The following is a 15,916-nucleotide window of genomic DNA, read 5'->3' as shown; positions in this document are numbered from 1 at the left end:
TCTGTCTCTGAAAAAAAAAGTATAAAATTAGGTTTATCTGAAAATTTTGGTAACAGCCAATTCAATAGGTATAAAGAAAATTATAAACTTAAATATTTACTCATTAAAAGGGTTAATAAATAAAAATAACAATTAGTTTCTATGCTCTTTTGATGACAAAGACCCCAAACATTTAGAAGATTGTTAAAAATTTTTAAACGTAAATATTTCTTCTTGAGCAAGCGAATGCAATAGCTTAAATAGGAAGACTCCAATATCATTCTGTAACTGATGAAAAAAAAAATAAAATTAGGTTTATCTGACAAATTTTGGTAACAGTTATTTCAAAATATATAAAGAAAATTATAATCTTAAATATTTACTCATAAATAGGATTATTCAATCAAAATAACAATTGATTTCTATGCTCTTTTGAAGATAAAGATCCAAAACATTTAGAGTTTGTTCAAAATTATTATACGTGAATATTTCTTATTGAGCAAGCGACTGCAAATCCTTAAAAACGATGTCGCCAATTTGTTCTGTCTCTGAAAAAAAAGCATAAAATTAGGTTTATCTAACAAATTTTGGTAACAGCCAATTCAATAGATATAATGAAAATTATAAGTTTAATTATTTACTCATAAATAGGATTAATCAATCAAAATCACAATTGATTTCTATGCCCTTTTATGACAAAGACCCAAAACATTTAGGAATGTTAAAAATTATTAAACGTAAATATTGCTTCTTCATCAAGCGACTTCAAAACCTTAAATAGGATGTCACCAATTTGTTCTGTCTCTGAAAAAAAAAAGAATAAAATTAGGTTTACCTGACAAATTTTGGTAACAGCTATTTCAAAATATATAAAGAAAATTATAATCTTAAATATTTACTCATAAATAGGATTATTCAATCAAAATAACAATTGATTTCTATGCTCTTTTGAAGATAAAGATCCAAAACATTTATAGTTTGTTCAAAATGATTATACGTGAATATTTCTTCTTGAGCAAGCGACTTCAATAGCTTAAATAGGAAGACTCCAATATCATTCTGTAACTGAAAAAAAAAATAATAAAATTAGCTAAATTAAACAAATCTGGGTAATTGCGACATCAATAGATATAATAAAAATTAAAAGTTTGATTATTTACTCATGAATAGGATTAATCAATCAAAATAACAATTGATTTCTATGTTCTTTCTATGACAATGACCCAAAACATTTAGGATTGTTCAGCATTATTAAACTTAAATATTTCTTCTTGAATATACGACTGCAATAGCTTAAATAGGAAGAGTCCAATATCATTCTGTAACTGATAAAAAAAATAATAAAATTAGGTTTATCTGACAAATTTTGGTAACAGCTATTTCAAAATATATAAAGAAAATTATAATCTTAAATATTTACTCATAAATAGGATTATTCAATCAAAATAACAATTGATTTCTATGTTCTTTCGATGACAATGACCCAAAACATTTAGGATTGTTCAGAATTATTAAACTTGAATATTTCTTCTTGAGTATACGACTGCAATAGCTTAAATAGGAAGAGTCCAATATCATTCTGTAACTGAAAAAAATAAATAAAATAAGGTTTATCTGAAAATTTTGGTAACAGCCAATTCAATAGATATAAAGAAAATTAAAAACGTAAATATTTACTCATAAATAGGATTATTCAATCAAAATAACAATTGATTTCTATGTTCTTTCGATGACAATGACCCAAAACATTTAGGATTGTTCAAAAATATTAAACTTGAATATTTCTTCTTGAGTATACGGCAATAGCTTAAATAGGAAGACTCCAATATCATTCTGTAACTGAAAAAAAAGCATAAAATTAGGTTTATCTGAAAATTTTGGTAACAGCCAATTCAATAGATATAATGAAAATTATAAGTTTAATTATTTACTCATAAATAGGATTAATCAATCAAAATCACAATTGATTTCTATGCCCTTTTATGACAAAGACCCAAAACATTTAGGAATGTTAAAAATTATTAAACGTAAATATTGCTTCTTCATCAAGCGACTTCAAAACCTTAAATAGGATGTCACCAATTTGTTCTGTCTCTGAAAAAAAAAAGAATAAAATTAGGTTTACCTGACAAATTTTGGTAACAGCTATTTCAAAATATATAAAGAAAATTATAATCTTAAATATTTACTCATAAATAGGATTATTCAATCAAAATAACAATTGATTTCTATGTTCTTTCGATGACAATGACCCAAAACATTTAGGATTGTTCAAAAATATTAAACTTGAATATTTCTTCTTGAGTATACGACTGCAATAGCTTAAATAGGAAGACTCCAATATCATTCTGTAACTGAAAAAAACAAATAAAATTAGGTTTATCTGAAAATTTTGGTAACAGCCAATTCAATAGATATAAAGAAAATTAAAAACGTAAATATTTACTCATAAATAGGATTATTCAATCAAAATAACAATTGATTTCTATGTTCTTTCGATGACAATGACCCAAAACATTTAGGATTGTTCAAAAATATTAAACTTGAATATTTCTTCTTGAGTATACGACTGCAATAGCTTAAATAGGAAGACTCCAATATCATTCTGTAACTGAAAAAAAAGCATAAAATTAGGTTTATCTGAAAATTTTGGTAACAGCCAATTCAATAGATATAATGAAAATTATAAGTTTAATTATTTACTCATAAATAGGATTAATCAATCAAAATCACAATTGATTTCTATGCCCTTTTATGACAATGACCCAAAACATTTAGGATTGTTCAAAAATATTAAACTTGAATATTTCTTCTTGAGTATACGACTGCAATAGCTTAAATAGGAAGACTCCAATATCATTCTGTAACTGAAAAAAACAAATAAAATTAGGTTTATCTGAAAATTTTGGTAACAGCCAATTCAATAGATATAAAGAAAATTAAAAACGTAAATATTTACTCATAAATAGGATTATTCACTCAAAATAACAATTGATTTCTATGCTCTTTTGAAGATAAAGATCCAAAACATTTAGAGTTTGTTCAAAATTATTTTACGTGAATATTTCTTATTGAGCAAGCGACTGCAAATCCTTAAAAACGATGTCACCAATTTGTTCTGTCTCTGAAAAAAAGCATAATATTAGGTTTATCTAACAAATTTTAGTAACAGCCAATTCAATGGATATAAAGAAAATTATAATCTGAAATATTAAGTCATAAATAGGATTATTCAATCAAAATAACAATTGATTTCTATGCTCTTTTGAAGATAAAGATCCAAAACATTTATAGTTTGTTCAAAATGATTATACGTGAATATTTCTTCTTGAGCAAGCGACTTCAATAGCTTAAATAGGAAGACTCCAATATCATTCTGTAACTGAAAAAAAAAATAATAAAATTAGCTAAATTAAACAAATCTGGGTAATTGCGACATCAATAGATATAATAAAAATTAAAAGTTTGATTATTTACTCATGAATAGGATTAATCAATCAAAATAACAATTGATTTCTATGTTCTTTCTATGACAATGACCCAAAACATTTAGGATTGTTCAGCATTATTAAACTTGAATATTTCTTCTTGAATATACGACTGCAATAGCTTAAATAGGAAGAGTCCAATATCATTCTGTAACTGATAAAAAAAATAATAAAATTAGGTTTATCTGACAAATTTTGGTAACAGCTATTTCAAAATATATAAAGAAAATTATAATCTTAAATATTTACTCATAAATAGGATTATTCAATCAAAATAACAATTGATTTCTATGTTCTTTCGATGACAATGACCCAAAACATTTAGGATTGTTCAGAATTATTAAACTTGAATATTTCTTCTTGAGTATACGACTGCAATAGCTTAAATAGGAAGAGTCCAATATCATTCTGTAACTGAAAAAAATAAATAAAATAAGGTTTATCTGAAAATTTTGGTAACAGCCAATTCAATAGATATAAAGAAAATTATAATCTGAAATATTTACTCATAAATAGGATTATTCAATCAAAATAACAATTGATTTCTATGCTCTTTTGAAGATAAAGATCCAAAACATTTAGAGTTTGTTCAAAATTATTTTACGTGAATATTTCTTATTGAGCAAGCGACTGCAAATCCTTAAAAACGATGTCACCAATTTGTTCTGTCTCTGAAAAAAAGCATAATATTAGGTTTATCTAACAAATTTTAGTAACAGCCAATTCAATGGATATAAAGAAAATTATAATCTGAAATATTTACTCATAAATAGGATTATTCAATCAAAATAACAATTGATTTCTATGTTCTTTCGATGACAATGACCCAAAACATTTAGGATTGTTCAAAAATATTAAACTTGAATATTTCTTCTTGAGTATACGGCAATAGCTTAAATAGGAAGACTCCAATATCATTCTGTAACTGAAAAAAAAGCATAAAATTAGGTTTATCTGAAAATTTTGGTAACAGCCAATTCAATAGATATAATGAAAATTATAAGTTTAATTATTTACTCATAAATAGGATTAATCAATCAAAATCACAATTGATTTCTATGCCCTTTTATGACAAAGACCCAAAACATTTAGGAATGTTAAAAATTATTAAACGTAAATATTGCTTCTTCATCAAGCGACTTCAAAACCTTAAATAGGATGTCACCAATTTGTTCTGTCTCTGAAAAAAAAAAGAATAAAATTAGGTTTACCTGACAAATTTTGGTAACAGCTATTTCAAAATATATAAAGAAAATTATAATCTTAAATATTTACTCATAAATAGGATTATTCAATCAAAATAACAATTGATTTCTATGCTCTTTTGAAGATAAAGATCCAAAACATTTAGAGTTTGTTCAAAATTATTATACGTGAATATTTCTTATTGAGCAAGCGACTGCAAATCCTTAAAAACGATGTCGCCAATTTGTTCTGTCTCTGAAAAAAAAGCATAAAATTAGGTTTATCTAACAAATTTTGGTAACAGCCAATTCAATAGATATAATGAAAATTATAAGTTTAATTATTTACTCATAAATAGGATTAATCAATCAAAATCACAATTGATTTCTATGCCCTTTTATGACAAAGACCCAAAACATTTAGGAATGTTAAAAATTATTAAACGTAAATATTGCTTCTTCATCAAGCGACTTCAAAACCTTAAATAGGATGTCACCAATTTGTTCTGTCTCTGAAAAAAAAAAGAATAAAATTAGGTTTACCTGACAAATTTTGGTAACAGCTATTTCAAAATATATAAAGAAAATTATAATCTTAAATATTTACTCATAAATAGGATTATTCAATCAAAATAACAATTGATTTCTATGTTCTTTCGATGACAATGACCCAAAACATTTAGGATTGTTCAAAAATATTAAACTTGAATATTTCTTCTTGAGTATACGACTGCAATAGCTTAAATAGGAAGACTCCAATATCATTCTGTAACTGAAAAAAACAAATAAAATTAGGTTTATCTGAAAATTTTGGTAACAGCCAATTCAATAGATATAAAGAAAATTAAAAACGTAAATATTTACTCATAAATAGGATTATTCAATCAAAATAACAATTGATTTCTATGTTCTTTCGATGACAATGACCCAAAACATTTAGGATTGTTCAAAAATATTAAACTTGAATATTTCTTCTTGAGTATACGACTGCAATAGCTTAAATAGGAAGACTCCAATATCATTCTGTAACTGAAAAAAAAGCATAAAATTAGGTTTATCTGAAAATTTTGGTAACAGCCAATTCAATAGATATAATGAAAATTATAAGTTTAATTATTTACTCATAAATAGGATTAATCAATCAAAATCACAATTGATTTCTATGCCCTTTTATGACAATGACCCAAAACATTTAGGATTGTTCAAAAATATTAAACTTGAATATTTCTTCTTGAGTATACGACTGCAATAGCTTAAATAGGAAGACTCCAATATCATTCTGTAACTGAAAAAAACAAATAAAATTAGGTTTATCTGAAAATTTTGGTAACAGCCAATTCAATAGATATAAAGAAAATTAAAAACGTAAATATTTACTCATAAATAGGATTATTCACTCAAAATAACAATTGATTTCTATGCTCTTTTGAAGATAAAGATCCAAAACATTTAGAGTTTGTTCAAAATTATTTTACGTGAATATTTCTTATTGAGCAAGCGACTGCAAATCCTTAAAAACGATGTCACCAATTTGTTCTGTCTCTGAAAAAAAGCATAATATTAGGTTTATCTAACAAATTTTAGTAACAGCCAATTCAATGGATATAAAGAAAATTATAATCTGAAATATTTACTCATAAATAGGATTATTCAATCAAAATAACAATTGATTTCTATGCTCTTTTGAAGATAAAGATCCAAAACATTTATAGTTTGTTCAAAATGATTATACGTGAATATTTCTTCTTGAGCAAGCGACTTCAATAGCTTAAATAGGAAGACTCCAATATCATTCTGTAACTGAAAAAAAAAATAATAAAATTAGCTAAATTAAACAAATCTGGGTAATTGCGACATCAATAGATATAATAAAAATTAAAAGTTTGATTATTTACTCATGAATAGGATTAATCAATCAAAATAACAATTGATTTCTATGTTCTTTCTATGACAATGACCCAAAACATTTAGGATTGTTCAGCATTATTAAACTTGAATATTTCTTCTTGAATATACGACTGCAATAGCTTAAATAGGAAGAGTCCAATATCATTCTGTAACTGATAAAAAAAATAATAAAATTAGGTTTATCTGACAAATTTTGGTAACAGCTATTTCAAAATATATAAAGAAAATTATAATCTTAAATATTTACTCATAAATAGGATTATTCAATCAAAATAACAATTGATTTCTATGTTCTTTCGATGACAATGACCCAAAACATTTAGGATTGTTCAGAATTATTAAACTTGAATATTTCTTCTTGAGTATACGACTGCAATAGCTTAAATAGGAAGAGTCCAATATCATTCTGTAACTGAAAAAAATAAATAAAATAAGGTTTATCTGAAAATTTTGGTAACAGCCAATTCAATAGATATAAAGAAAATTAAAAACGTAAATATTTACTCATAAATAGGATTAATAAATAAAAATGACAATTGAATTCTATGCGCATTTGAAGATAAAGGTCCAAAACGTTTATAGTTTGTCCAAAATTATTATACGTGAATATTTCTTCTTGAGCAAGCGACTTCAAAACCTTAAATTGGATGTCATCAATTTGTTCTGTCTCTGAAAAAAAAAAGAATAAGATTAGGTTTATCTGACAAATTTTGGTAACAGCCAATTCAATAGATATAAAGAAAATTAAAAACGTAAATATTTACTCATAAATAGGATTATTCACTCAAAATAACAATTGATTTCTATGCTCTTTTGAAGATAAAGATCCAAAACATTTAGAGTTTGTTCAAAATTATTATACGTGAATATTTCTTGTTCAGCAAGCGACTGCAAAACTTTAAATAAGATGTCACCAATGTGTTCTGTCTCTGAAAAAAATAAGAATAAAATTAGGTTTATCTGAAAAATTTGGTAACAGCCAATTCAATGTATATAAAGAAAATTATAATCTGAAATATTTACTCATAAATAGAATTATTCAATCAAAATAACAATTGATTTCTATGCTCTTTTGAAGATAAAGATCCAAAACATTTATAGTTTGTTCAAAATGATTATACGTGAATATTTCTTCTTGAGCAAGCGACTGCAATAGCTTAAATAGGAAGACTCCAATATCATTCTGTAACTGAAAAAAAATAATAAAATTAGCTAAATTAAACAAATCTGGGTAATTGCGACATCAATAGATAAAATAAAAATTAAAAGTTTGATTATTTACTCATAAATAGGATTAATCAATCAAAATCACAATTGGTTTCTATGCCCTTTTATGACAAAGACCCAAAACATTGAGGATTGTTAAAAATTATTAAACGTAAATCTTTCTTCTTGAGCAAGCGACTGCAATAGCTTAAATTGGAAGAATCTAATATCATTCTGTAACTGAAAAAAAATTAATAAAATTAGGTTTACCTGACAAATTTTGGTAACAGCTATTTCAAAATATATAAAGAAAATTATAATCTTAAATATTTACTCATAAATAGGATTATTCAATCAAAATAACAATTGATTTCTATGCTCTTTTGAAGATAAAGATCCAAAACATTTAGAGTTTGTTCATAATTATTATAGGTGAATATTTCTTATTGAGCAAGCGACTGCAAATCCTTAAAAACGATGTCGCCAATTTGTTCTGTCTCTGAAAAAAAAGCATAAAATTAGGTTTATCTAACAAATTTTGGTAACAGCCAATTCAATAGATATAATGAAAATTATAAGTTTAATTATTTACTCATAAATAGGATTAATCAATCAAAATCACAATTGATTTCTATGCCCTTTTATGACAAAGACCCAAAACGTTTAGGAATGTTAAAAATTATTAAACGTAAATATTGCTTCTTCATCAAGCGACTTCAAAACCTTAAATAGGATGTCACCAATTTGTTCTGTCTCTGAAAAAAAAAAGAATAAAATTAGGTTTACCTGACAAATTTTGGTAACAGCTATTTCAAAATATATAAAGAAAATTATAATCTGAAATATTTACTCATAAATAGGATTATTCAATCAAAATAACAATTGATTTCTATGCTCTTTTGAAGATAAAGATCCAAAACATTTAGAGTTTGTTCAAAATTATTTTACGTGAATATTTCTTATTGAGCAAGCGACTGCAAATCCTTAAAAACGATGTCACCAATTTGTTCTGTCTCTGAAAAAAAGCATAATATTAGGTTTATCTAACAAATTTTAGTAACAGCCAATTCAATGGATATAAAGAAAATTATAATCTGAAATATTTACTCATAAATAGGATTATTCAATCAAAATAACAATTGATTTCTATGCTCTTTTGAAGATAAAGATCCAAAACATTTATAGTTTGTTCAAAATGATTATACGTGAATATTTCTTCTTGAGCAAGCGACTTCAATAGCTTAAATAGGAAGACTCCAATATCATTCTGTAACTGAAAAAAAAAATAATAAAATTAGCTAAATTAAACAAATCTGGGTAATTGCGACATCAATAGATATAATAAAAATTAAAAGTTTGATTATTTACTCATGAATAGGATTAATCAATCAAAATAACAATTGATTTCTATGTTCTTTCTATGACAATGACCCAAAACATTTAGGATTGTTCAGCATTATTAAACTTGAATATTTCTTCTTGAATATACGACTGCAATAGCTTAAATAGGAAGAGTCCAATATCATTCTGTAACTGATAAAAAAAATAATAAAATTAGGTTTATCTGACAAATTTTGGTAACAGCTATTTCAAAATATATAAAGAAAATTATAATCTTAAATATTTACTCATAAATAGGATTATTCAATCAAAATAACAATTGATTTCTATGTTCTTTCGATGACAATGACCCAAAACATTTAGGATTGTTCAGAATTATTAAACTTGAATATTTCTTCTTGAGTATACGACTGCAATAGCTTAAATAGGAAGAGTCCAATATCATTCTGTAACTGAAAAAAATAAATAAAATAAGGTTTATCTGAAAATTTTGGTAACAGCCAATTCAATAGATATAAAGAAAATTAAAAACGTAAATATTTACTCATAAATAGGATTAATAAATAAAAATGACAATTGAATTCTATACGCATTTGAAGATAAAGGTCCAAAACGTTTATAGTTTGTCCAAAATTATTATACGTGAATATTTCTTCTTGAGCAAGCGACTTCAAAACCTTAAATTGGATGTCATCAATTTGTTCTGTCTCTGAAAAAAAAAAGAATAAGATTAGGTTTATCTGACAAATTTTGGTAACAGCCAATTCAATAGATATAAAGAAAATTAAAAACGTAAATATTTACTCATAAATAGGATTATTCACTCAAAATAACAATTGATTTCTATGCTCTTTTGAAGATAAAGATCCAAAACATTTAGAGTTTGTTCAAAATTATTATACGTGAATATTTCTTGTTCAGCAAGCGACTGCAAAACTTTAAATAAGATGTCACCAATGTGTTCTGTCTCTGAAAAAAATAAGAATAAAATTAGGTTTATCTGAAAAATTTGGTAACAGCCAATTCAATGTATATAAAGAAAATTATAATCTGAAATATTTACTCATAAATAGAATTATTCAATCAAAATAACAATTGATTTCTATGCTCTTTTGAAGATAAAGATCCAAAACATTTATAGTTTGTTCAAAATGATTATACGTGAATATTTCTTCTTGAGCAAGCGACTGCAATAGCTTAAATAGGAAGACTCCAATATCATTCTGTAACTGAAAAAAAAATAATAAAATTAGCTAAATTAAACAAATCTGGGTAATTGCGACATCAATAGATAAAATAAAAATTAAAAGTTTGATTATTTACTCATAAATAGGATTAATCAATCAAAATCACAATTGGTTTCTATGCCCTTTTATGACAAAGACCCAAAACATTGAGGATTGTTAAAAATTATTAAACGTAAATCTTTCTTCTTGAGCAAGCGACTGCAATAGCTTAAATTGGAAGAATCTAATATCATTCTGTAACTGAAAAAAAATTAATAAAATTAGGTTTACCTGACAAATTTTGGTAACAGCTATTTCAAAATATATAAAGAAAATTATAATCTTAAATATTTACTCATAAATAGGATTATTCAATCAAAATAACAATTGATTTCTATGCTCTTTTGAAGATAAAGATCCAAAACATTTAGAGTTTGTTCAAAATTATTATAGGTGAATATTTCTTATTGAGCAAGCGACTGCAAATCCTTAAAAACGATGTCGCCAATTTGTTCTGTCTCTGAAAAAAAAGCATAAAATTAGGTTTATCTAACAAATTTTGGTAACAGCCAATTCAATAGATATAATGAAAATTATAAGTTTAATTATTTACTCATAAATAGGATTAATCAATCAAAATCACAATTGATTTCTATGCCCTTTTATGACAAAGACCCAAAACGTTTAGGAATGTTAAAAATTATTAAACGTAAATATTGCTTCTTCATCAAGCGACTTCAAAACCTTAAATAGGATGTCACCAATTTGTTCTGTCTCTGAAAAAAAAAAGAATAAAATTAGGTTTACCTGACAAATTTTGGTAACAGCTATTTCAAAATATATAAAGAAAATTATAATCTTAAATATTTACTCATAAATAGGATTATTCAATCAAAATAACAATTGATTTCTATGCTCTTTTGAAGATAAAGATCCAAAACATTTAGAGTTTATTCAAAATGATTATACGTGAATATTTCTTGTTCAGCAAGCGACTGCAAAACTTTAAAAAAGATGTCACCAATGTGTTCTGTCTCTGAAAAAAATAAGAATAAAATTAGGTTTATCTGAAAAATTTGGTAACAGCCAATTCAATGGATATAAAGAAAATTATAATCTGAAATATTTACTCATAAATAGGATTATTCAATCAAAATAACAATTGTTTTCTATGCTCTTTTGAAGATAAAGATCCAAAACATTTATAGTTTGTTCAAAATGATTATACGTGAATATTTCTTCTGGAGCAAGCGACTGCAATAGCTTAAATAGGAAGACTCCAATATCATTCTGTAACTATAAATAGGATTATTCATTCAAAATAACAATTGATTACTATGCTCTTTTGAAGATAAAGATCCAAAACATTTATAGTTTGTTCAAAATGATTATACGTGAATATTTCTTCTGGAGCAAGCGACTGCAATAGCTTAAATAGGAAGACTCCAATATCATTCTGTAACTGAAAAAAAAAATAATAAAATTAGCTAAATTAAACATATCTGGGTAATTGCGACATCAATAGATATAATAAAAATTTAAAGTTTGATTATTTACTCATAAATAGGATTATTCATTCAAAATAACAATTGATTACTATGCTCTTTTGAAGATAAAGATCCAAATCATTTATAGTTTGTTCAAAATGATTATACGTGAATATTTCTTCTTGAGCAAGCGACTGCAATAGCTTAAATAGGAAGACTCCAATATCATTCTGTAACTGATAAAAAAAATAATAAAATTAGGTTTATCTGACAAATTTTGGTAACGGCTATTTCAAAATATATAAAGAAAATTATAATCTTAAATATTTACTCATAAATAGGATTATTCAATCAAAATAACAATTGATTTCTATGCTCTTTTGATGATAAAGATCCAAAACATTTATAGTTTGTTCAAAATGATTATACGTGAATATTTCTTCTTGAGCAAGCGACTGCAATAGCTTAAATAGTAAGAATCTAATATCATTCTGTAACTGAAAAAAAAAAATAAAATTAGGTTTATCTGAAAATTTTGGTAACAGCCAATTCAATAGATATAAAGAAAATTAAAAACGTAAATATTTACTCATAAATAGGATTATTCACTCAAAATCACAATTGATTTCTATGCCCTTCTATGACAAAGACCCAAAACATTTAGGATTGTTAAAAATTATAAAACGTAAATATTGATTCTTGATCAAGCGACTTCAAAACCTTAAATAGGATGTCACCAATTTGTTCTGTCTATGAAAAAAAAAAGAATAAAATTAGGTTTATCTGAAAAATTTGGTAACAGCCAATTCAATAGATATAAAGAAAATTAAAAACGTAAATATTTACTCATAAATAGGATTATTCACTCAAAATAACAATTGATTTCTATGCTCTTTTGAAGATAAAGATCCAAAACAGTTATAGTTTATTCAAAATGATTATACGTGAATATTTCTTGTTCAGCAAGCGACTGCAAAACTTTAAAAAAGATGTCACCAATGTGTTCTGTCTCTGAAAAAAATAAGAATAAAATTAGGTTTATCTGAAAAATTTGGTAACAGCCAATTCAATGGATATAAAGAAAATTATAATCTGAAATATTTACACATAAATAGAATTATTCAATCAAAATAATAATTGATTTCTATGCTCTTTTGAAGATAAAGATCCAAAACATTTATAGTTTGTTCAAAATGATTATACGTGAATATTTCTTCTTGAGCAAGCGACTGCAATAGCTTAAATAGGAAGACTCCAATATCATTCTGTAACTGAAAAAAAAATAATAAAATTAGCTAATTTAAACATATCTGGGTAATTGCGACATCAATAGATAAAATAAAAATTAAAAGTTTGATTATTTACTCATAAATAGGATTAATCAATCAAAATCACAATTGATTTCTATGCCCTTTTATGACAAAGACCCAAAACATTTAGGATTGTTAAAAATTATTAAACGTAAATCTTTCTTCTTGAGCAAGCGACTGCAATAGCTTAAATTGGAAGAATCTAATATCATTCTGTAACTGAAAAAAAATTAATAAAATTAGGTTTACCTGACAAATTTTGGTAACAGCTATTTCAAAATATATAAAGAAAATTATAATCTTAAATATTTACTCATAAATAGGATTATTCAATCAAAATAACAATTGATTTCTATGCTCTTTTGAAGATAAAGATCCAAAACATTTAGAGTTTATTCAAAATGATTATACGTGAATATTTCTTGTTCAGCAAGCGACTGCAAAACTTTAAAAAAGATGTCACCAATGTGTTCTGTCTCTGAAAAAAATAAGAATAAAATTAGGTTTATCTGAAAAATTTGGTAACAGCCAATTCAATGGATATAAAGAAAATTATAATCTGAAATATTTACTCATAAATAGGATTATTCAATCAAAATAACAATTGTTTTCTATGCTCTTTTGAAGATAAAGATCCAAAACATTTATAGTTTGTTCAAAATGATTATACGTGAATATTTCTTCTGGAGCAAGCGACTGCAATAGCTTAAATAGGAAGACTCCAATATCATTCTGTAACTATAAATAGGATTATTCATTCAAAATAACAATTGATTACTATGCTCTTTTGAAGATAAAGATCCAAAACATTTATAGTTTGTTCAAAATGATTATACGTGAATATTTCTTCTGGAGCAAGCGACTGCAATAGCTTAAATAGGAAGACTCCAATATCATTCTGTAACTGAAAAAAAAAATAATAAAATTAGCTAAATTAAACATATCTGGGTAATTGCGACATCAATAGATATAATAAAAATTTAAAGTTTGATTATTTACTCATAAATAGGATTATTCATTCAAAATAACAATTGATTACTATGCTCTTTTGAAGATAAAGATCCAAATCATTTATAGTTTGTTCAAAATGATTATACGTGAATATTTCTTCTTGAGCAAGCGACTGCAATAGCTTAAATAGGAAGACTCCAATATCATTCTGTAACTGATAAAAAAAATAATAAAATTAGGTTTATCTGACAAATTTTGGTAACGGCTATTTCAAAATATATAAAGAAAATTATAATCTTAAATATTTACTCATAAATAGGATTATTCAATCAAAATAACAATTGATTTCTATGCTCTTTTGATGATAAAGATCCAAAACATTTATAGTTTGTTCAAAATGATTATACGTGAATATTTCTTCTTGAGCAAGCGACTGCAATAGCTTAAATAGTAAGAATCTAATATCATTCTGTAACTGAAAAAAAAAAATAAAATTAGGTTTATCTGAAAATTTTGGTAACAGCCAATTCAATAGATATAAAGAAAATTAAAAACGTAAATATTTACTCATAAATAGGATTATTCACTCAAAATCACAATTGATTTCTATGCCCTTCTATGACAAAGACCCAAAACATTTAGGATTGTTAAAAATTATAAAACGTAAATATTGATTCTTGATCAAGCGACTTCAAAACCTTAAATAGGATGTCACCAATTTGTTCTGTCTATGAAAAAAAAAAGAATAAAATTAGGTTTATCTGAAAAATTTGGTAACAGCCAATTCAATAGATATAAAGAAAATTAAAAACGTAAATATTTACTCATAAATAGGATTATTCACTCAAAATAACAATTGATTTCTATGCTCTTTTGAAGATAAAGATCCAAAACATTTAGAGTTTGTTCAAAATTATTTTACGTGAATATTTCTTATTGAGCAAGCGACTGCAAATCCTTAAAAACGATGTCACCAATTTGTTCTGTCTCTGAAAAAAAGCATAAAATTAGGTTTATCTAACAAATTTTAGTAACAGCCAATTCAATGGATATAAAGAAAATTATAATCTGAAATATTTACTCATAAATAGGATTATTCAATCAAAATAACAATTGATTTCTATGCTCTTTTGAAGATAAAGATCCAAAACATTTATAGTTTGTTCAAAATGATTATACGTGAATATTTCTTCTTGAGCAAGCGACTTCAATAGCTTAAATAGGAAGACTCCAATATCATTCTGTAACTGAAAAAAAAAATAATAAAATTAGCTAAATTAAACAAATCTGGGAAATTGCGACATCAATAGATATAATAAAAATTAAAAGTTTGATTATTTACTCATGAATAGGATTAATCAATCAAAATAACAATTGATTTCTATGTTCTTTCTATGACAATGACCCAAAACATTTAGGATTGTTCAGCATTATTAAACTTGAATATTTCTTCTTGAATATACGACTGCAATAGCTTAAATAGGAAGAGTCCAATATCATTCTGTAACTGATAAAAAAAATAATAAAATTAGGTTTATCTGACAAATTTTGGTAACAGCTATTTCAAAATATATAAAGAAAATTATAATCTTAAATATTTACTCATAAATAGGATTATTCAATCAAAATAACAATTGATTTCTATGCTCTTTTGAAGATAAAGATCCAAAACATTTATAGTTTGTTCAAAATTATTATACATGAATATTTCTTGTTGAGCAAGCGACTGCAAAACCTTAAATACGATGCCGCCAATTTGTTCTGCAACTGAAAAAAAAAGCATAAAATTAGGTTTATTTAACACATTTTGGTAATAGCCAATTCAATAGATATAAT

Source organism: Rhopalosiphum padi, chromosome 1 (assembly GCF_020882245.1).
Source record: "Rhopalosiphum padi isolate XX-2018 chromosome 1, ASM2088224v1, whole genome shotgun sequence".
NCBI lineage: Eukaryota > Metazoa > Arthropoda > Insecta > Hemiptera > Aphididae > Rhopalosiphum > Rhopalosiphum padi.
Note: the sequence above shows the minus strand (reverse complement) of the source record.